General features: G+C 38.3%; 1 pseudogene; it reads right to left on the reverse strand.

The window, feature by feature from the left end:
- LOC126625644 (purple acid phosphatase-like) lies at positions 1-23,733 on the reverse strand (annotated as a pseudogene).
- Between the last annotated feature and the right edge of the window lie 251 nt (positions 23,734-23,984).

The following is a 23,984-nucleotide window of genomic DNA, read 5'->3' on the forward strand; positions in this document are numbered from 1 at the left end:
TCAACATTGGGGACTTGTGGAATCATCAACGGGATGATGGTATCTGTTGAAAAACCACATAGAGTCTGCTTTTACTGCAGCTCCATCATCGTTCCTGTGCCAGCTATAGTAGGCATGGGTTCGGTTCTTGATGTCGAATATGGCATGACCAAAACTGGCCTCTCTATAAGCTGAGTAATCTGGCTGTGGCTCTCTCATACTGTACAATAATAGAAAAAATTTCATAGATTAAATATGCAATTGTATGCTAGCCAAGTAGGAAGGAAGCCATTAATTGAATTTTAAAGAGATTATAATGCATGCCTACTTGGTTGCTAAGCCGTCAATGTTTCCTCCATCACCAATTGTAATATAGACAGGTGCTGATTGATCTTTCACCGGAGAGCACTTACCATTTTCAATGTTGTTTGCAATATTTGATACACGCTCCTGAATTACACATGCTTTACTTGTAGAGAAGAAATTAAATACAGTTGGCTTTTATTGAAAAACAAAACTGTTCGATAGAAGGGATCCATCTGTTGAACAGAATGTCCTGTTTTATATGATAGTTGTAAGGCTATTGTACCATGGGGAATGCACTAAAACAATCAGCCATGGTGTCTCTGTTAGCCTTATAAGGTTATACAATTAAAACACAAAAGAATGAGTGACTGACCTGATTCCAATGGCGGCCATGAAAGTCAAACACGAAAACAAGCAGGGCACGGCAACACCAAGATCTTCTATAAACTCCTAGCCGAATACAACTTCTCTATGAGAAGCATTATGTTGTGTGTTCTAGGGCTTATAGGGACCGGTGTTATATATATATATATAGGCTAAAAGTTAGGGTTTCCATCCATAAAGGAAACCTAAACTTACTTTATTAGCCTCCAAGTCAAGTATCATAATCATATTCAATTAAGGATTTCATAAATCCTATTTCCAATATAAGACACCTTATATAGGATTGATATCTTTTAAGAGATCAAATCACAATTAACATTATTCTCTAATATTACAATCCTATTACATGTAGTAGACCATTTAAAGGTTGATTTATATTGGATAAATCCAACATTCTCCCACTTGGTCTACAAAATGTAATATTCACGTTTATACTTGAGATTGGAGACTACTGTCACTTTAGTGGCCATGTAACAGTGATTACATCTCGTCTTTAATGCAATTTTTGTCAAATGCATTTCTTAACATGGAACTAACAAGGTTGTAGGGTTGACACAACCCAAAACCTTCATAATCACACATGCTAAGATCCCCATTCATATGAAACATAAATTATGATCAAGAGATGAAACTTTAAAAGTAAATTACCTTTAAATTAACCAAAATGTCTTACTTTGTATCATCTCAGGTCCACCTTATTGTAACACACAAGTTACACTTTATGCTTCTTCGAAGCCTTAAATCTGCCAATGCAGATATCCTTCATCTAATGAAACCACCATAACTTGCAGGTGTGAATACATCTCCAAAACAATCATGCATCACTTTCATTAGACCAATAACAAGACAAACAATGTTTGTAGCCAATGGACACCACTGAAAATACCAAAATAGGCACATGTCCAAGTAAAATATCCCAAAAACTTCATAAAACAAATTAATTCAACACTTGTGAGCAAGATGAATTAATATGTTTTTCTGACACTGATCTATGCACCATACCAGTTACTTTTATAGTGATTTCTAACACCTACGGGCAAGATTGAAACCCTCACAACTGAGGTAGTGCAAAAACCATGCCATGCCATTTAATATGCAATTTGATAACAACTTGATATCTGATATATATTTCATCAGATAATTAACTAGCACACGAAAAATGTGACTTAATGAATCCAACTGGAGATTAAAATGTATACATGGATTCTATACATACCTTATAGGTCATCTGCAAATGTAAGGCATTACTAACACGAAACTCAAACTTTCACTGATCTGCAACATCCTTACTTAATTTGCAAATCAATACTTAAATCATATCCTTGAAAATATGACTTTGGGAATAGCCTTACTCAGTCAATGAATGCATATTACCTCAATGAAAGGTACAAATAAGCACGGAAGCATTCACCATTGTTACACAAAACATGCATCCAACAACCATCCTGTATGTATCAATAAGTCCACATTTATGCTAAGTCCTTATGAGCCTCAAAACAAATGATGAACCAAGAAATCCAAATGATTGCAAATAACAGAAAAACGTACGCATATACCAAGTATCCATTCGTGCAACTTAAACATATTATAGACATTCGAGTAACACAAATTCATGGAAGATAGAATAACGCTTTAATAGATTCATGCAAGTCCACTTAATGCTCAAAATTTTTAGAACAACTCCCACTAAGTTTTCAGGGTTTATACTTGCAAATAAGTTAATGAGTGTGAAGCCCAATTTTCGTTCACTAATTCTCCCACTTGGGCAAACACTCTTTCAAAGATGTACCTAAATAAAATTGCCTTATATATTAGACATCATAAAATAGATATTACAATCAACATAAAGTTGTCAAACAGAATTTTTAGCAACGAGTTACACTTACTTTAGAATTAATCATAATTAATTTATAAGCTTGATTGCTACCAAATTTATCATGATCAAAATAGACATACTAATCTTCATAAAATAAAAATATAGAGCCATTTTGGATCAAAATAGTAGTCTAAAGTCACGTCTCAAAAAAAAACCAACATAATCTGCCAGTAACTGTCTATACGAGCATGGATTACTAGTGAATTCACCATAATTAAAATATATGGTAGAAAATTACGAAAATTTGCAGACACATATTAGACATCTATATGTTGAACATATCCAAAATTCAGGTCATTTGGTGACCTTAGACGTGTCATTCACCCGATTTAAATCAAGACACGCAATCTGCCAGAAACAATTATGTGCATCTATCATGAATTTATGCATCCATAACAAATTCAATTTCATATCATTTCAATTTCGATGTCCAAAGAAAACTTTAGTAGTTAAATTTCATCCTCTAAACCAACATCATAATTCAAATTGAAAAGATTTACAAGCATAAGACTTAAACAATGCGTACCTTAGCAATCCTTGATTAACCTTCATGGGTCCAATACTTTGCATCAACAAGTCTCATGAAGAGATACAAAATACATCATGATGCAACCGATTTCCATGCCTTCAAACCACAACCTTTTATGGGGCTCATTGTGGAAATATTTGTCACCAATGGCATGGAACTTTATCCCAATAAACTTCATGAAACTAAATTAATTTACACATGTAGGCAAGAAAATTAACTAGTTTCTAGTACTAGATTTTATGTCACAAAAGTTCCTTCATGAAAAACTTCAACACCTGTAGGCAAGATGAAGGTTTTCACAACTTCTGTGAAATAAAACTCATACTATGCCATCTTAATTAAACTAAAAGAAGTAATCCACACTTGTAGGCAAGAATATTATCCCTTTTATTCTAATTAAGATGCAAAGTTGACCGAAGTAACTCAAAAACACAGTCTAATATCAACTAAGCCGTTGCGACGCTTAGTTGAAAGGGCATTGATCAAGTCTGCCCTGAAACGATACAAGAAGTCACATGGATTAATTAATTGTAAGTGACAAAATTATGATAACCTGATTCGAACTTCGAGTCTTGCCAACAAATGGCACTAATTCCTTCATGACTCCCTTTGACATTAAATTAATCTCAAGAAACCTGACAGTATACTTGAAAAAGATTAATCACATATAGAACAAGTTTTATTCCACCGCAAGAATGTCAATACTTATCATTACGGAGTCAATTGCTTGAAATAGAAATACTTTATGTAATGCAAAAGAACAATACATTCCTTTAATTTAAAAACTAAATTGCTCAAATGTTTTCTTAAGTCAAACGGGTTCCTTTTCTTTTGTACCTTTCTTTCCGTAGTACAAGGCTCCTAAAACATTAGCATCAAAATCGTGCATTAGCCTTGTAAATACCAAATTAAATAAAGGAACTACCAAAATTCTTTTCTTCCAAAAGAAACATCTCCAATACATACCATACATTAGCCTTGAATAATTTCTTTTCTTCTCCCCTTATGGCACATAAAATTTGAATGATCAAAACATTGTTTAAATTCTTTAGGCATGGGAAAAACTAATAAACTATATACAAGTTTGAAGACTTATGCTTATCAATTTAGTCACATGCTCTGAATGAAATACATACCTTATGCCTTCATATGTTCACCACTTCTTTATAAACATATTTATAATCACATGACCAACCACAATTCTCAAATAAATAGATAAAATACAAATGAGAATTGTCACATAATTGCTACAACCCTCATTTTATTTGTATATTGTTCTTGCTCTTGCCACCGGATGCTTTCTGCCATTCTCAGTCAATTCACAAGTTATGCATCAATTTCATAATTAACTAGTCATATACAATTGACTATACTGAGATATGAAAGCAAAATTGTATATATTCCTTACGTGTTAATATCACTATGACCATAAGCAACAAAAGTACTACATAACTATTGCTTATCTGCCAGATTATACATATATTTGTGTCTTGTATGGGATCATCTCAAGCTTAAAGCAATATATAACCACCCAATCCTTTTATAAAAACACGCCATATGTCCATTTTGCTACATGTTTGCAAATTTAAAATTTGATCCGTATTGATTACTTCCCACAACAACCAATAACATGGCAATCCAATTCAGTCTGTATATATGTCCCACACATTATCATATAAGACAACAAAAAATTGATTTGCACGAATTTATTTTACCCATGGAAATCAGAAGCAATAAGGATTTGGGGTGTTTTCCAAAACTTGTCCGTGAGGCATCTAAGGGGGTGCTTAGTGTCCCATTTGCGTCTGTTCACCCTAAAAACTACGGCCGGAGCTGATGAGGCCAGCCAATAGGTTCACTCATGTACTACTAACAAAATAGCCATGAACAAACAAGATATATATGCACATTTATATGTATGCTTCTGGGTATGCCTTAAAAATTCAACTTTTCCCAAACATACTAATTTCCACATATTTGGTTTATTTCGTCAAGGAGCCCCCATCTAAAACTTTAACATTTGGAGCAAAAATTACTTAACGATCTGCTGCTAGTTAAAAGAAACTGTAAAGCACTTGTTTAAACGAAGAGACCAAAAGGAAAGGTTATACCAGGATTTCATATGCCAATGTATATATATGAACCTTAACATCCATATGTTAATGCCTTCATGTCTTTTCCACTGTATGTTTTCATTCCATACATCAATTCCTTCATATGTCGGTATATATGAACCTCCCCATCGAACTTGCTGATGTACAGGGATCTCAAAAATTTCTCCAGTGCAAGGTTAGAATAAATGTAAATATGTACATATTCTTACACAACTTGAGAATACATCGACAGTACATACTAAAACATTCCAACCAAAATATTAGCATGAAAATAGAAGTAGAAAATTTGAAATATGCCACAGTCTTCAGTCTTAGTTAATTTAATTAACTGAGTAATCAAATTTTCTTTATCGTCATTTATCAGAACTATTGGTGGCAATAAAATTTGACTAATCAATTGATTTTTAAACCTACATGTACTTGCTTGATCAAACAATTGCTGCCACTTATGCAATTGTTTCATGTCATATTAGCATAGCAATTGTAGAGTATAATTCATGGCAAACATGATACCTTCGTTGTAGCCAACAATTCAGATAAATCGCAATACCCTAAATTTATAATTGCTCATTATATTTAGGATTTAACCAAATTAGTTCTAATCAAGGTTTTAAATATCGATATTTCGCCGATAATATCGTTTTTTTTAGAGGACAATATTTTCATACCTATCCACTTAATTATCGTCAATATATCGATATTTTCGTCGATATTATCGCGATAATATCGGAAAACGATATTTTCAGCATTTTAATGCATTATTTAGGCAACATATCCCGATATTATCAATAATATCGCGAGATCAAAACCCAAAAATACTTAAAAAATGCTGAGAAGTCTCAACAGATAACTACACTTGATCTTAGCCAAAAGGGCCGAGCAAGGCTTGCTTTTCTCAGCTTGGGAGTGTGGCTTTTATAGGCCTGTTTGCTTGCTCACTGCCCTCGCGTGGGCGATGTGGGATTCTAGCGATTACAGAAACCAAAACATTTTGCCGCGAGGGCTGGTACATGTGAACTTGTGACTCCAACTAGGTAAGAGCCAGATCTAATTTAGGGCCTTCTATCCTATATTTGTGGACAACGATCAAATGCTAAAGATTAAACAAACATAATATGTTCTACTGCTTAGCAAAAAAAGCTACAAACCATTTGCTTATTAACAAAAAAAGTCCTTGCACTAGATATACTTTCAAATTACGTTGAGTAGCAACTTGATATATATATTCGGACGAATTATAAAACAATTGACACACTCCTGGCTTCCAAAATTCAATTCTTTTACTTTATATAAACTTGAAAAAACATAATCGGCATCCAAATTAAAGTTTAGTCTTATTCAACGTATTGATTTTCAATCGTTAATTGATATACTATAATTTGGAACTTCAACGCCTAGACGCATGCTTATGTGTAAGAAATTTAAAGTGTCAAATTCGGCACATTATTCTTTATCATTTTATTCACTTCCTTTTTTTTTTTTTTAATATCCTAAATAAAACCTCCCAATATTGTACCAATTAATTATATATAAATGATTATGGTGTGTTTAAACTTCTTTCATTAATTACTACATATTTTCTACACTCACAATGTTTGCCAGCTCGCTATATAATCAACTTAAATCAGTTAAATCCATCATGCAATGCATTTCCTTCCAATTTTTTGTGATAAACTAATAGATAATTGACTAAATAAACATCCTGTAAAGTTTCAATAAAAATTTCCAAGTTTTTCTTACAATTTCCGTGGTTTTTATTCAATTTTTATTGATATCGATATTATCCCGATATTTCTATCAATATTTCTGTGTTTTTGGACTACCGATATTTCCGATATCATCGATATTTTATACCTTGGTTCTAATATGACCTGATCAAACATATACGTCATAAAATTGATAAAATTAGTTCTTATTCAAATACACCAATTGCCCATTCGGATATACATGCTGCCAAAATTTATAAGAATTGGATCCATATTCGTGACATGCTTAACTAAAACATGGTATTTAATGTACCTACATGCTCGACAATAATCAGCACATCACTTATGCTAATATATCTTAATCTTATAACCAATTTAAGCTTTCAAGGATCCAATTAAATATATACACCAACCAAAGTACAATATCATAGGCCATCATGAAGAATATCAAATTCAATGAGACAAACCGTTTTACTTTGGTAGATGACTCTGTTATGCTCGCTAAGTGGAGGGGACCTTCTTCAGTTTTCCAATGTAAGGTCAGAACAAATATAACATGCTCACAAAAATTTAAGAACAACATTAGCGGCACGTGTGATTGGTAGACTTTCAACGTTTATCCAAATATCAATTACTGATTAAGCTGTTTGCTTTCAATCTCTAAAATCAACTTTTCTTAATAGGTTTTAATCATATAACCAGCGGCTCCAATACCAATTGTTAGTCTTATAAGGTTATACAATTAAAACACAAAAGAATGAGTGACTGACCTGATTCCAACGGCGGCCATGAAAGTCGAACATGAAAACAGGCATGGCACGACAACACCAAGATCTTCTATAAACTCCTAGCTGAATACAACTACTCTATGGGAAGCATTATGTTGTGTGTTCTAGGGCTTATAGGGACCGGTGTTATATATATATATATATATATATATATATAGGCTAAAAGTTAGAGTTTCCATCCATAAAGGAAACCTAATATTACATCAATCCTATTTCCATCCATAAATTGTGATTTGATCTCTTGCTCCAGCCATTGGTACTGAGGAGTGTATTTGTCTTAAGAAAAAAGGAAATTATGATTTATATGTTAAACGAAATCGTTGAACCGAGCATTTCACTACCAATTTAGAATCGACTGAAATATCACAATTTATATGACGTAGAGATGAATAAGCTAGCTTTGATTAACAGTACACTAAATGTCAAGTGCCATGAAATGCAGCAAAAAAAAAAAAGGCAAACACAATGAAAACCAGAGCTAACTAAAATTCCGACTTTATTTGTATTGCGATAATAATCATAATATTTTTATAGATCATGCCATATCTGTTCATTTGACATTAATAAAGAAAGCACACCATATAGATATCCATACCATATGATGAATATGAAGACAAGACTATGATGTGTGCTGAAGCTCTCTTGATTGAGTACCAGAAGGGAGCAGTACTCCCGACGCTTTATGTGGCGTGTTATACCGATGCTGGAAAGGCTTAAAAGGTTTTATTTCACCCTGCAACAAAAAGTGTCAAATCTTCTTTTAGATAAACGAGCACTTCCTAAACCCTAAACCCTAAACCCTAAGCTCTAAACCTTCTGAATTATGAGATGCTTACAATTTCTGGGGCATAATCAATCTCATGATTTCCTGCAGTCTAAATTCAAGGTTGATAAGCAGCACTTCTCTCAATAAACCTTTCAAATGTATCCCATTTAACCTGGTCATGATTTGGGTGGTTATCTGCATAAGACAAGTCCCCAAGAAACAAAACCGTTTGCCCTTTCCTTGGATTTGCTTCGTAATGAGCAAGTGTCTTGTTTGAATCAAAGGTTTGACCTAAATCCCCTGCAATATTAAACCCAGTATTAATTATTTTCAGAATAAACAACAATTTACATCACAAAGTAAAAAGTTAACCCCATTCTGTTGTGCTAAAAAATTACTTACCCATGAGACCGAATGTGTAAGGGACATCTGGCCCAGCTTCAGGAGGAGTTACAAACCAAAACTGCCTCTCAGATTGACCAATTCCAACTTTATAGTAATATATGGTATTATACTACATAGTACATGTATTGTTGATGCACAAAATCAGTGAGGACTTTGATACAACATAAAGTGTTAAGTTTATGACCTTCGCTAGATTGCTCCGGTTACTAGTGTGGACAATTATGTAAATGGATAGGGACAGGGAAGCAAACACAAGATGTACGTGGTTCACCCAGATTGGCTACATCCATGGAGTAGAGGAGTTCTCATTAATTGTGAAGGGTTTACACAAGTAAATAGGTTCAAACTCTCCTTTAGTGAGTACTAGTGAATGATTTAGTACAAATGACATTAGGAGAGAATGATCTCTATTTATAGAAGAGAGATTCTAGTTTCATTTTGACATTGACACGTGTCGTGTTGTGATTGGCTTCTGATATCGATACGTGTCGCGCTATGATTGGCTTCTGATGTCGACACGTGTCGCGCTGTGATTGGCCTCCTGGTTTGAGGGAAACTCTTCTGGGTCCTTGACGGTATAACGTTGACCGGTGCTCAGTAGTTTCGGGATTGGTCAAGTATGTACAAACAGTGTTCCCCTAAGTTCCCGAGTGAGGGAAGCTCCTCGGTTGGGGACTTGCAAGATCTAAGCCATTGAGTAATCACGAAACTTCTAAGTACCGAAGTGTGGTATCATTTTCACTTGCCTTATCTGTCTCATATGTAGATGTGGCATCTTCTCTTAAAGTACTTTTCCTCCATCCAGGGGTGGTATCTTTAACCAATGAAGATGCACAAGGTGATGTATCAATTTCACTTGAAGCTTACTTGTAGTTTCGGGCTTGGTCAAGTGTGATACAAACCCTATAGTAGGAGTCCCCCAAGTCGCCGAGCTAGGAGATTTGCCGAAGGAGGTAACAGACAAGGTAAGCAATCAGACTTCCAAGCAAGCAACCTGAATCAGAGGTTCGACTTCGGCTTCCGGTTGATTGTTCTCCTTCTCCTTGTGTCGTAAACAGCAACAAGGATAAAGAGAAGCAAATGGAGAAGAGATAATATGAGATACTTTTGCTTTTAACCCTAATGATATAAGATACTCTTGCTCTGGTGTGGCTTGTTTGCAGAGGTATTTTTGGGAGGAAAAGAAGCTGAGTACTTCGAGAGACTCTGCTGAGAGTGCCCTCTCGGATGTGAAGAAAAGTTGAGCATTTTTTTTATTTGCAGGTCTGCCTGGCTGTGGAGGATAGAGGTCGACATATATATGAGTCTCCCTAACAACAAGTAGTAATGCTATTCCTTTACCCTTCTTGGTCATAGCAATGTAGTGGAAGCTGCAAACTTCACGTGTTTTAACTTTATCAGAGCACTTTGAAAAAGTGGTCCGTGGTATCTAGAAAACTGATGTTTCGTGTGAAGATTGCAGACAAGCTTTATCCAAGGAAATCTGGCTTTCGAAGTTTGGAGAGCGGTGCCTCTTTGGTTTTCGAACAAGCAATCTTGTCGGAGATCTGGCTCTTAAGATTCAGATAATGGTGCCTCTTCGATTTTTGAGAAAACAATCTTGTTGGGAGTCTGACTCTTGAGATTCGGAGAGCAGTGTCTCTTCAATTTTTGAGAAAGTAATCATGTTGAGAGTCTGACTCTTGAGATTCGGAAAACAGTGTCTCTTCGATTTTTGAGAAAGTAATCCTGTTGGGAGTCTGGCTCTCGAGATTCGGAAGGCGGTGCTTCTTCGATTTTTGAGCAAGCAATTTTGTTGGGAGTGTTTTCTCGAATGTGAGTAAAGGTTGGACATTTTTGCCAGTCTGCCTTGCCACGGAGCACGAAGGTTGACACACATTGAGACTTTCTAGTTATCAAGCAATGGTGTTGTTCATTTACCCTTGTGGGTAATAGTAGGGTAGCTGGACCTTCAAAATTTATGTGTCTAAACTTTGTCAGAGATCTTTGGCAAAGTTATCTGTGGTAACCGATGAGCTGATGTTGCGTGTGGAAAATGGTGTCTTGAATCAATAACCATATTGCCCTTTCTTTTATAAGGGCACCAATTGTGTGCAAGGAATACATTCAGAGAGTTATTGCTTGTAGGAAATTTCCCCTTACTTCAGATATTTATTGCACCTCATTTCTCCTTCATCATTTCTGAGAATGTCTGGCCCATCCGACCGTCGTTTTGACTTGAACTTTGGTGAAGAGGCAGCCATGCCTTCTCAAGACAACATATGGCGCCCATCTTTCATATCCCTTACTGGTCTTCTTACCGTTGGGGACTCTGTGATGAAGAATGATATGACCGCTGCGGTGGTGGCCAAGAACCTTCTCACTCTCAAAGATAACAGACTACTTTCCAAACAGTCTGATGAGTTGGCTGTTAAGGATTCTCTGGCTCTCAGTGTTCAGTGTGCAGTTTCTGTGTCTAATATGGCCCAACGCCTATTTGCTCAAACCCGCTAAGTTGAATCATTGGCGGCTGAAGTGATAAGTCTCAAATAGGAGATCAGAAGGCTCAAGCATGAGAATAAACAGTTGCACAGGCTCGCACATGACTATGCTACAAACATGAAGATGAAGCTCGACCAGCTACAGAAATCTGATGGTCAGATTTTACTTGATCATCAGAGGTTTGTGGATTTGTTCCAAATGCATTTATTACCTTCGTCTTCTGGGGCTGTACCGCGTAATGAAGCTCCAAATGATCAACCTTCGGTGCTTCCTCCTTCTGGGGTTCTGCCTAGTATTAAGGCTCCGAATAATCACCCTTTGGTGCCTCCTATTTCTGGGGCTCTGCCGACTGCTGAGACTTCTCCTGAGCAACCTTTGTGAAGGCTCCCTCTTGTTTGTTTATTTTGATTCATGTATATGTATATATTTGTAACGTATCGGAGATATCAATAAACAAGCTTTGCTTCATTTCAACGTATTATGTTAGATACACCAAGGCCTTCTTCACTAAGTTCTTTGAATTTTTCCTTTTGTTGAAGCTTGTATGTTGAAGCTTTATGAGTGAAGCATGTAGGTTGAGGTAGTGCTCCCTTAATTTCTCGAGTGAGGAAAACTTTTCGTTTGGAGACTTGAAAAATCCAAGTCACTGAGTGGTCGTGAGACTTCCGAGTGTCAAAGTGCAGTAGCATATGGTAGGAGTCCCCCAAGTTTCCGGTCGAGGGAGTTGACGAATGAGGCATTTCCTTTCTAAGTGGTAGCCCAAAACTCCTTCTTCACATATATTTGTTATGAAAGTTGTTAGGCCCAAAGAAGAGGAAGCCTAGGCAATTTTTATTTTTTTTTCGAAATTTTTTTTTTCGATTTTTCGAATTTTTGAATTTCCGAATTTTTGAATTGTCGAAATTCCGAAAAAATAAATAAATAAATATATATATATATATATATATATATTTTAAAGCTTTGTAGATGAAGCTTTGGTGTTGAAGCTTTGTAGGTGAAGCTTTGAGATTGAAGCTTTGTTGAGCACCATGAATTTATTTTGCTTCACACTATCTTGATCAAGATAGTGTGAAGCTTTTGTGTTGAAGTTTTGTAGGTGAATCTTTTGTGTTGAAGTTTTGTAGGTGAAGCTTTTGTGGGTCAAACATTTGTAGGTGAAGCTTTTGTGGGTCAAGCTTTTATGGGTGAAGCTTTTGTGGGTGAAGCTTTTATGGGGGAAGCTTTTGTGGGTGAAACTTTTGTGGGTGAAACTTTGGTGGGTCAAGCTTTTGTAGGTGAAGCTTTTGTGTTGAAGCTTTTGTGGGTGAAACTTTTGTGGGTGAAACTTTTGTGGGTCAAGCTTTTGTAGGTGAAGCTTTTGTGTTGAAGCTTTTGTGGGTGAAGCTTTTGTGTTGAAGCTTTTGTAAGTGAAGCTTTGGAGTTGAAGCTTTGTAGGTGAAGCTTTGGAGTTGAAGCTTTTGTTGGGTACCATGAATTGATTTTGTTTCACACTATCTTGATCAAGATAGTGTGAAGCTTTTGAGAATTTGTAGTTGTCCTCCATTAATGAAGCTTTTATTGGTGAAGTTTTGGAGTTGAAGCTTTGTAGGTGAAGCTTTGGAGTTGAAGCTTTTGTTGGTGAAGCTTTTGTTGGGTACCATGAATTGATTTTGCTTCACACTATCTTGATCAAGATAGTATGAAGCTTTTGAGAATTTTTTGTTGTCCTCCATTGATGAAGCTTTTGTTGGTGAAGCTTTGGAGTTGAAGCTTTTGTTGGGTACCATGAATTGATTTTGCTTCACTATCTTGATCAAGATAGTGTGAAGCTTTTAAGAATTTGTTGTTGTCCTCCATTGATGAAGCTTTTGTTGGTGAAGCTTTGGAGTTGAAGCTTTGGAGTTGAAGTTTTTGTTGGGTACCATGAATTGATTTTGCTTCACACTATCTTGATCAAGATAGTGTGAAGCTTTTGAGAATTTGTTGTTGTCCTCCACTGATGAAACTTTTGTTGGTGAAGCTTTAGAGTTGAAGCTTTTGTTGGGTACCATGAATTGATTTTGCTTCACACTATCTTGATCAAGATAATGTGAAGCTTTTGAGAATTTGTAATTGTCCTCCATTGATGAAGCTTTGTTGAATTTCCCTTTTTTTTTTCTTTTTTTTTTTGGGAAACTAGAAATTTGAAAATGTGGGAGAGACAACATATATAAATTTTGCTTCCACACTGTTGAGCAAGAGATTGTGATGCAAGCCACACCTTGTAGTAGTCGAAGGTTTGGATGAACCATATAAATTGAATTTGCTTCGAAGGTCTGAGAATTGTAGTTGCCCTCCATTGATGAAGCTTTTGTTGGCACCATAAATTGGTTTTGCTTCACACTGTCTTGATTAAGAGTGTGTGAAGCTTTTGAGAATTGCGATTGAACTCCTTTGATTAAGCTTTTGTTGGCACCATAAATTGGTTTTATTTCACACTGTCTTGATCAAGAGTGTGTGAAGCTTTTGAGAATTGTGAATGCCCTCCATTAATGAAGTTCTTGTTGGCATCATAAATTGGTTTTGCTTCACACTGTCTTGATCAAGAGTGTGTGAAGCTTTTGAGAATTGTGGTTGCCCTCTATTGATGAAGCTCTTGTTGGCATCATAAATTGGTTTTGCTTCACACTGTCTTGATCAAGAGTGTGAAGCTTTTGAGAATTATGGTTGAACTCCTTTGATGAAGCTCTTGTTGGCACCATAAATTGGTTTTGCTTCACACTGTCATGATCAAGAGTGTGTGAAGCTTTTGAGAATTGTGGTTGCCCTCCATTGATGAAGCTCTTGTTGGCACCATAAATTGGTTTTGCTTCACACTGTCTTGATCAAAAGTGTGTGAAGCTTTCGAGAATTGTGGTTGAACTCATTTGATAAAGCTCTTGTTGGCAACATAAATTGGTTTTGCTTCTTACTGTCTTGATCAAGAGTGTGTGAAGCTTTCTACGAGTTGTAGTGTTTGCATTGTTACAGAGGAGAAATGTTTGAAGCAGATGCAAGAGAGCTGGATAGCTTGATCTTCGTATGCCATGCACTGAAGTTGTTGTTGGCTTGCAATAAGACTTTGTTGGTGACTATAACTTTTGTTGGGCATAAGTGCTTCCCTAGTTGAGTTGTCAAGCTTGAGGGTTTTTTATTATCTGTGAATGCTAGGAGTTCACATGTACAAGTTGTACCACTCGTCTTCTGGTAGGTGGAATGAATGATGAGTTTCTTTCATCACTTGGTTGGTGGTACAAAGGTGAGTTCCTTCTTCCCCTGGTTGGTGGCATGAATGACAAGTTGCCAAATGATATTAGAGTACGGGTTGTACATTTCATCACCTGGTTGGTGGCATGAATGAGAGTACGGGTTGTACATTTCATCACCTGGTTGGTGGCATGAATGACAAGTTTCCAAATGATATTAGAGTACGGGTTGTACATTTCATCACCTGGTTGGTGGCATGAAGGAGAGTACGGGTTGTACATTTCATCACCTGGTTGGTGGCATGAATATGAGTTCCTTCTTCACCTGGTTGGTGGCATGAGTGGCAAGTTGCCAAATGATATTGGAGTATGGGTTGTACATTTCATCACTTGGTTGGTGGCATGAATGAGAGTACGGGTTGTACATTTCATCACCTAGTTAGTGGCATGAAGGTGAGTTCCTTCTTCACATTTCATCACCTGGTTGGTGAGAATAAAGGCAAGGTATCTAGGCACATTGTAGCAAGTGTCGAATGACACAAAATATGTTGAACCCTTTCAAAGCACAGTTGGCTTATGTATGAATGTGTTGGAATGTATGATTGAACGAATATACTGTGAAACTGTTCGTTTATTTGTATAGTCTTGTTGACATATACTTAGACTTTGTTTTATGTTGGAAGCATTCATGTTGAAGCTTTAAACCCGAGTGTTTCATTACTAGGAATGTAAGAGGATTAGGATCAAGTTGTCTAAATCACCTCTTTATTGAATTCATGCCAAATAGTCTTCGTTACATAGGATGTCGAACGGCTGAAGCTTAACACTTGTACAATGTGAGTTTACTTGTAATAGTACTTCAAGTGATCAGCGTTCCATGGATGGCCACCATCGGAGCTTCTAAGCTTATAGGAGCCAAGGCGACTGATGCCAACAACTTCAAACGGTCCATCCCAGTTTGGACTAAGTGTTCCTTCACTTAGGACTTTGTTGCAGAGTAATCTTTTCTTCAATACCCAGTCCTCCACTTTAGGTTTGACCCTTGAGTCATAGTAGTTGGAGATGCACTGCTTGTAGACGACATTTCTCAAGTGAGCCTGGTTTCTATGTTCCTCGACTAGATCTAAGTTAAGGGTAAGTTGTTTGTCATTTTCGCTTTGCACGTAGTTTTGGACTCGGAACGTTGCTTGCTCAAGCTCAACTGGGACAACTGCCAATGTACCAAAGGCAAGTGAGAATGGGGTTTCTTCTGTTGATGTCCTATACGAAGTGCGGTATAACCAAAGAACTTGGGGTACAAATTCTGGCCAACAACCTTTAGCCTTGTCCAAGCTAGTTTCAAAGTTCGCTTAATTATTTTGTTGATGGCTTCAACTTGTCCATTAAACTAGGGATGAGCTGGGAAGGCAAAACATAAGTTGATGTTGAACTTAGAGCAGAACATTCTGAACTTATTGTTGTCGAACTATCGCCCGTTGTCAGTGACTATCGCATTGGGAATGCCGAATCTGCAAAGGATGTTTTTCCATACGAAGTCTTCTATTTTTTCCTCAGTAATGGTTACCAAGGGTTCTACTTCAGCCAACTTTGTGAAGTAGTTAACTGCAACGATTGCATAGCGAACCTTGCCTTTCCTTGCAGGCATTGGGCCGATCAAATCAAGTCCCCATTGGGCGAAGGGCCAAGGGCTGATCATTGGAGTGAGCGGCTCGGGAGATGAGTGAGGAATAGTTGCGTAGCGTTGACACTTATCACATAAGCGGGATATTTTGATGGCATCTTGGTGGAGTGTTGGCCAGTAATATCTTGGCGAAAAGCCTTGTGTGCTAGGGATCGAGATCCAGCATAATCTCCGCAGACTTCTTCATGTATTTCCCGAATAACAGTTTCCGCCTCTGCAGGCGTAAGTCATCTTAGGTATGGTAGGTTAAAACCCCGCTTGTATAGTTGGTCATTAATGATCAAGTAACATGTAGCCTTGTATCAAATTTGCTTAGCTTGGACTTTGTCATTTGGAAGGGTGCCATGAGGAAGGAATCTATAAATCAGGATAATCCAACTATCTCCTTGTTGTAAGTTGCACACTTCTACAGCCATGGTGCTTGGTGCTGCCAACAATTCGACCTGAATTTTTCTCCCAATCTTGTCTTCCACCGCTGAGGCGAAGCGAGCCAAAGCATTTGCATGACTGTTTGCCACTCGAGGAATTTGGGTGATCTAGTAGTGGAAGTGCTTGAGCAACAATTGTGTTTGTGCCAGATATGCTGCCATGGAGCTATCCTTAGCGTCAAAGTTGTTGGTGACCTGGTTAACCACCAATTGGGAGTCACTGAAGATATCAATTCGTTTAACCCCAAGGTGTTTGGCCAAACGTAAGCCTGCTAGGAGGGCTTCATATTTGACCTCATTGTTCGACGCCTTGAATTTGAAACGAAGAGCATACTCCATCGCCACTTTGTTAGGGGTTGTAAGGACTAGTCCTGCTCCACAACCCTGTTGGTTGGATGAGCCATCAACATATAGACTCCATGCTGGGGTTGTTGGTTCTATTTTCTAAGCTTCCGAGGGTAATGAAACCACTTCTTTAGGCGTAGAAACAATGTCAACAGGATATGTGAAGTCGGCGATGAAGTCTGCCACTGCTTGGCCCTTCTTAGCTTGCTTTGGTTGGTAGGAGATGTCAAACTCACCCAATGCTATCGCCCATTTGATCATTCGCTCGGAAGTGTCAGGACTTTGGAGTATCTGTCGAAGAGGATGATTGGTAAGCACGATGATGGAGTGTGCTTGGAAGTAAGGGCGAAGTTTTCGAGCAGACATGACCAATGCTAGAGCTAATTTCTCAATGTTGGAGTATCGTGTCTCCGCATCTTGTAAGGCCTTGTTAGCGTAGTAGACAAGCCGTTCGACATTACCATCATTTCGAATGAGAACGAAACTTACTACTGAAGTCGATACCGACACATAGATAATGAGAGTGTCACCAACCTTAGGTTTGGAGAGCAAAAAGGCTTTACTCATGTAGTCTTTGAGGTTCTTAAATGCCTCAACACATTCATCAATCTATGTAATGTACTTCTTGCTTCCCTTAAGTGTTTTGAAGAAAGGAGCACATATGTCGATGGCTTTAGAGATGAACCTAGTTAAGGCTGCCACATTGCCAGTAAGGCTCTGGATGTCTTTTGAAGTTACCGGTTCCTTCATGTCGATGATTGCTTTGATCTTCTCGGGATTAGCCTCAATGCCTCGTTGGCTTATCATGAAGCCTAAGAATTTGCCAGAGCCTACACCGAAGGCACATTTGTTGGGGTTCAACCTCTTTCGATACCTCTTCAGAATGGTGAAAGTTTCAGATAGGTTGGTGATGTGTTGGTCAGCATGTTTACTCTTGACTAGCATATCATCAACGTAAACTTCCATGCTCTTCCCAATCTGTTTGACGAACATTGAAATGACCAGTCTCTGATAAGTCGCTCCTGCATTCTTTAGGCCGAATGGCATGACTTTATAGTAATATAGTCCCCTGTCAGTAGTGAAGGCTGTGTGTTCTTGGTCAGGAGGGTTTATGAGGATTTGGTTGTATCCTGAGTAAGCATCCATGAAGCTCAGGAGTTCACATCCTGCCGTAGAGTTTATAAGTCTGTCTATGAGAGGAAGAGGAAAGCTATCCTTCGGGCATCTTTTGTTTAGGTCGGTGTAATCGACACATATTCTCCACAAGACCTTTTGGAGCAGGAGACTTTCCTTGGTCGGATTCTTCTTAACAAAGACAACATTTGCTACCCACGTTGGATAATTGACTTCACGGACGAAGCATATGCCTTTGAGTTTTTCAACTTCTGCCTTCATTGCCTCATACCGTTCAGCGTCATAAGATCTTCGCTTCTGTCTCACTGGCTTGGTCTTGGGGTCAATACTTAAGCGATGACAGATTATATCGGGAGAGATGCATGGCATGTCCTCCTATGACCAGGCGAATACCTCAGTGTTCTCTTGCAAAAAAGAGATCAATGTCAACCGAATAGGTGGTGACAGGGTGGTACCAATCTTCACCATGCGATCCGGATAATCTTTTGAGATAGAGACCTTCTCCAACTCTTCAACGGGTTGTGCTTGCTGGGTGAAAGAGTCATCTAGAAGATCGTCAGGTTGACTGTTGTCACCGTGAAGATCCAAGTTAGCTTCGTCTGGGCTGGTCTTTATGACTTGGTCATGTATAGAAAAGGGTTTCCTTGGGCACAGGCTGGTGCTGTTGCTTGACCGAAGTGTTGTAACATGATCGTGCACTAAGTTGATCTCCTCTGATGTACCATTGCCGTAGGGGGTTGGAAATTTCATCAACAACATATGTGTGGATACCATGGCCTTGAGATCATTTATGCATGTGCGTCCGAAGATGACATTGTATGCCGTTGGGCAATCAACCACCAGGAAGTTAGTGGTAATGGTAGCTGTGTAAGGGCATGTATCAATGGTGAAAGGTAAGTGTATGTTCCCCAAAGGTTGCACGATATCACCGAAGAAGCTTATCAGAGGGGAAATCGAGCGGTCGAGCAAGTGTTCAGCTACATTAAGTGCCCTAAAAGCTTCAGCAAACATGATATTGACCGAAGCCCCCGTGTTTACCAGGATTCGTCGTACTTCAAAGTTGGCTATGTGAGCTTCCACGATCAGTGGGTTGTTGTGAGGGTACATGATACCTCTTTCTTCCTCAGGGTAGAAACATATTGGATCCCAGTTAGGCTTTTGATACTTACCTCCCCTAATGTCTTCCACGTGAAACATTTTGTGGCTAGACCTTAAAGCTCGTTCACTATTTTTCATGGCCCTGTTGGAAGATTTAGATATGGGTGTGCCACCACTTATGGAATATATCACATTTACCTGGCGTTGGTTACGGTTACCCCTTGGAGGGTGAAGGAGGAACTGATCAATTTTTCTTTCACGTGCTAAAACTTCAATATGATCACAAAGGGTGATACATTTCTTACCGTCATGGCCGTTATGCTCGTGGTAGCAGCAAAACGTACCCGTGTTCTTCGTGGGCTTGTAATCTGGGTGCCTCGGTTTTGGCTTCGGTATCAAGTGTGCTATGCTGGGGTAAATGGCCACGCATGTGGCGTTTAAATGTGTGTATGCCTCATACCTCAAGGTATGGGTTGTCCTAACACGTGCTTGACCCACTATGTTAACTGCCTGAGGTCGGGGATTATCATGGCGATACCCTTGGTTATCGCAGTAGTGTTTCTTACTCTTTTTACTAAAATGAGACTGGTGAAAATGGAAATATTTCCTTTTGCCCTGAGATTGATATGTATGTTGACTTGGCAAAGTATTAAGTAAGGCAGGGGAAGGCACCGCTGCCGTTTGGAAGGTCGAGGTCTTCTCATTTGGTTGGATCTAGCCTCCACTCCCTACTTGCTGATAAAGGGTGGTTGTGGGGGGTTTCCCTTGATACGTCATTGCCTCGGCAGAGGCATGGTTGTAAGCATATGTCATCACCTCAGAATAAGTCTTCTAAGTGTTGGCATTGATCATGTACTTGAAGAAATAATCACGTAGGCCTGCCGTGAAGGCCTTGAGGGCGGTCTTGTCATCTGCCTCAGCTCAGCGAGAATACTCATAGCTGAAACGACCAGCATACTCTCGTAGTGACTCGTCTGGCTTCTGGCTAATAGTGTACAAGTCATCTGCGATCGGTCTGGAAGATGTGTTGAGAGATAAACAGTTTCTTCAGTTCCTCAAATGAGTTTACTGTCTCAGGTGGAAGACGGCAATACCAGTTTAGAGCTCCGCCAAATAGGGTAAAGGGGAAAAGAAGACATCGCTCTTCGTCGGTGTGCATCCAATATGCCATGGTGGACTCAAAGAGGTTAAGGTGTTCAATTGGGTCCTCCTTTCCAGTATAGAGTTGTAAATCAAGCTTTTGTTTTGTCTTCGCTTGAAAGGGGGTGTCGAGGATTCTCCTTGTGAGAGGGTCATGCCTGGGTTGGTTCCAGTCAGGTATCTTGGTCTGACGTTCGGCCTTCAACTTGTTTACTTCCTCAATAAGCTGTAGGACAAGGGGGTCTTGAGTGGAGTCATGTACCACTAGGATTTTCTTTCGTAAGTCTTCATCGCCTTTTGGAAGTAGGAAAGTTTGAGCAAGGGCGTGTGATTTTTCCTTGGACTCGCCGTACTGACTTCTAGGGCGAGTCTGTCGGAATACCTCAGAGTCCCCTGTACCTTCATGTTCCTCTAGGACATGTCGTTCCTTCCCTAGATTGGCAGCTGGCCTGGGTGGGAGGGGACCGAGTCTTTCAGAAACCCTTGGGTCATTGATCTTCGAGCATATGTGGAGGGGATTCTCTCGACGTTGCTTTAGGAAGTATCGGCAGTCACGATAAACGGCTTTCGATCCTTCCAACCCTTCTCAAGGAGGTGTCTTCCTCCACTTCTCCTGCTTCGGGTCGAAGTAGCTGGGTTGAGAGAAGTTTCATGTTGATCAATGTTTTGATGATTAGCTCGCTCCTTATCAGGGATACCCATGTCGAAGGAAGGTGACCCTCCGTGTTGGGGGCACCCAGATGATGGTTGATGTCCACAGGGGCAACAAGCTCACGTGTTTGAGTACATATAGTTTCATGGAGTGTCTCAAAGAGCTTCTCATACTGCTCCTGGAGGACCTCATTCTTCATTTCTATCTTGTTGTTTTGAGTTTTTAGCTCATCGACTTTAGCTTGAAGAGCAACCCTCTTTCCTTTTTTCTTTCGTTGCTTCACACTAGGTGCAAGAGGGGTGTCATTCTGTGTGATGTGGCTTCCTTCGCTCCCCATGTTGGAGAAGGATGCCTGGTCAAAAAAGAGTGTACGAATGGTGGAAACCAGCTTAACAAAGCGGAAGAGAGTGGGAATAAGTGTCGTTCCCACAGACGGCGCCAAATGTTGATGCACAAAATCAGTGAGGACTTTGGTACAACAGAAAGTGTTAAGTTTATGACCTTCGCTAGATTACTCCGGTTATTAGTGTGGACAAGTATGTAAATAGATAGGGACAGGGAAACAAACACAAGACATACGTGGTTCACCCAAATTGGCTACGTCCACGGAATAGAGGAGTTCTCATTAATTGTGAAGGGTTTACACAAGTACATAGGTTCAAGCTCTCCTTTAGTGAGTACTAGTGAATGATTTAGTACAAATGACATTAGGAAATATTGTGAAAGAATGATCTCTATTTATAGAAGAGAGTTTCTAGTTTCATTCTGACATTGACACATGTCGTGTTGTGATTGGCTTCTGATGTCGACACGTGTCGCGCTATGATTGGCTTCTGATGTCGACACGTGTCGTGCTGTGATTGGCCTCCTGGTTGGAGGGAAACTCTTCTGGGTCCTTGACGGTATAACGTTGACCGGTGTTCAGTAGTTTCGGGATTGATCAAGTATGGTACAAACATATATAATAATAATTAGATGAAAATATAAATGTATTTTTAATCAAAAAATTGCCAAACACCTGCATCTGAATAAACTATTCTAATTTATGGGAAAGATTAAGGATATGAATTTTGTGGAAAGTTGCCGCTAAGGCTGAAAAAACAAATAAATAAAAGGCAAAACATAAGGGGTTATTGAAATTTACCTCTAATCCTCTGATGTTGCAGTGGTGAATGTAACCAGAAGTGTAATCGTAGAATTTATATTGTTTGGCTTTGCCCTCAGCCTTCTTTGGCTTATGTTTTTCGCTCCAAAAAATTACTACACTAGAACCTGGTTCAGCCATAGTGACCCATGACACAATCATTGCCGTTCCCTTCTGATTTCCTTGTGTTATATGAACCTTAAATCAAAACCACACACAAATAATGCAATTAGACAAACTTAGAAATATGAAGTGGACATGTTATATAAATTCCATAAAAAAGAAAACAAAATGTATGAAGCAAATCCATTACGTAAAAAGTAAAGGCTCTTAAAAGAGATGAAAAGTTCAATTGGAAGTTATGTCATAAACAATGTTCTAAAAAACACTAGGTGGTGCCATTGGGTACTAGTCTAGTGGTATTCTTCTTCACTTATAAGTAAGAGATGTTAGGTTCGATTCTCTTCAAAGGTGAATTTGAACTAAATTTTTGCTAGCCCATTGTGAGTAGCTTACCTCCTTGTCCTTAGTGTATGTAATATTGTTTATTAAAACTCACCAGGTGGTAGTCGTAAAGGCCTAGCACCTAGGGGCTTAAGTTTTTTTTAATTACATTAATTATATACTAGTTTTTGCCAACACACTTTGTGTGTATGAACATATTTTTTTAGAAAATGAGAAGGAGAGAGGGAGAGAGGGAGATAGAGAGAACGTTGGGGGGGGGGGAGTGAGAGGTTTTTGTTTCTGGTTTTTTTTGTTTTAATTTTTATTTTTTTAATATTGAAGGTATTTTAACATCACCTGTAGGTGAAGCTTCAATAAAAAACAATAAAATTTGGACCAAAGAAATTACATTATTGCCCATCATTTTTTTTTTTGTGATAGAAGACTAATTTGTCTGTTCATTCTCTTTGGTTGACAAAAAGAGTTTCATTAATTAGTAGAAATATTATAAATATGAGTGCATGTGTAAAATTTTAGAGTTTTTCCTATTAGTTTTATAACATTTTGTAAGCCCATATTGTTGGGCCTTGTTTTCACATTTTAAAAAAAGTTGGGTTTTGTTTTGTCATTAAAATATAAAAATAAAATTCTCTCATGTGTTAGCTGTGAAGACAACAAATGCGATGGCTACCAAAGACGAGATAGATTTTTTTTTTTTTTTTTTTTTAAGAGACGAGATAGATTTAGTATGCAAAGAAAAAACGGCCTCGATCGCCGTCCAAGAGCATCTAGGCTGATTTTTAAAACAATGACCATAACAAGAAAACAAAATCAAGATATAAAAATTATCTTTATAATATTATAACGTTAGCAAAAAAACAATTTCATAAAATTCACAATTGACTATGGAGAGATAAAGGAGAGACTAGGGAGGGAAATTTTACTTGTTCAGGTGCATTATAACCTGGAGCGATTTGGAAGACATCACTTTCAGAGGCATATCGACAGTACTCTCAACTTTCCTTACAAAAGTGCTCGTTACACCTCCATTACACACCACAGTCAAGCTTAAAACCATAGCCAAAACTACAACAACAGCCATCTTTCTCATCGTATAATCCAGAGCACATACAAACCCTATCAAACTCGCACTCCCTCAAAACCCTATCACGCACATCTAGGAACAGCACACTCCTTTTTATATAGACATGAAAAGAAATAAAGAAAAAATAAGATTAATTTATCATGAATTTGGGGGGAATATTCATAGTTTTATTCTCTTTAGGTTTGAATTTGCATGGATTTTTTACCTCAGACACCACATGAGTCACGATATGTAAAATTAACTAAGAAATTATGAATAGAATATATAATAAAAACC

The sequence above is a fragment of the Malus sylvestris genome, chromosome 6 (genome assembly GCF_916048215.2).
Source record: "Malus sylvestris chromosome 6, drMalSylv7.2, whole genome shotgun sequence".
NCBI lineage: Eukaryota > Viridiplantae > Streptophyta > Magnoliopsida > Rosales > Rosaceae > Malus > Malus sylvestris.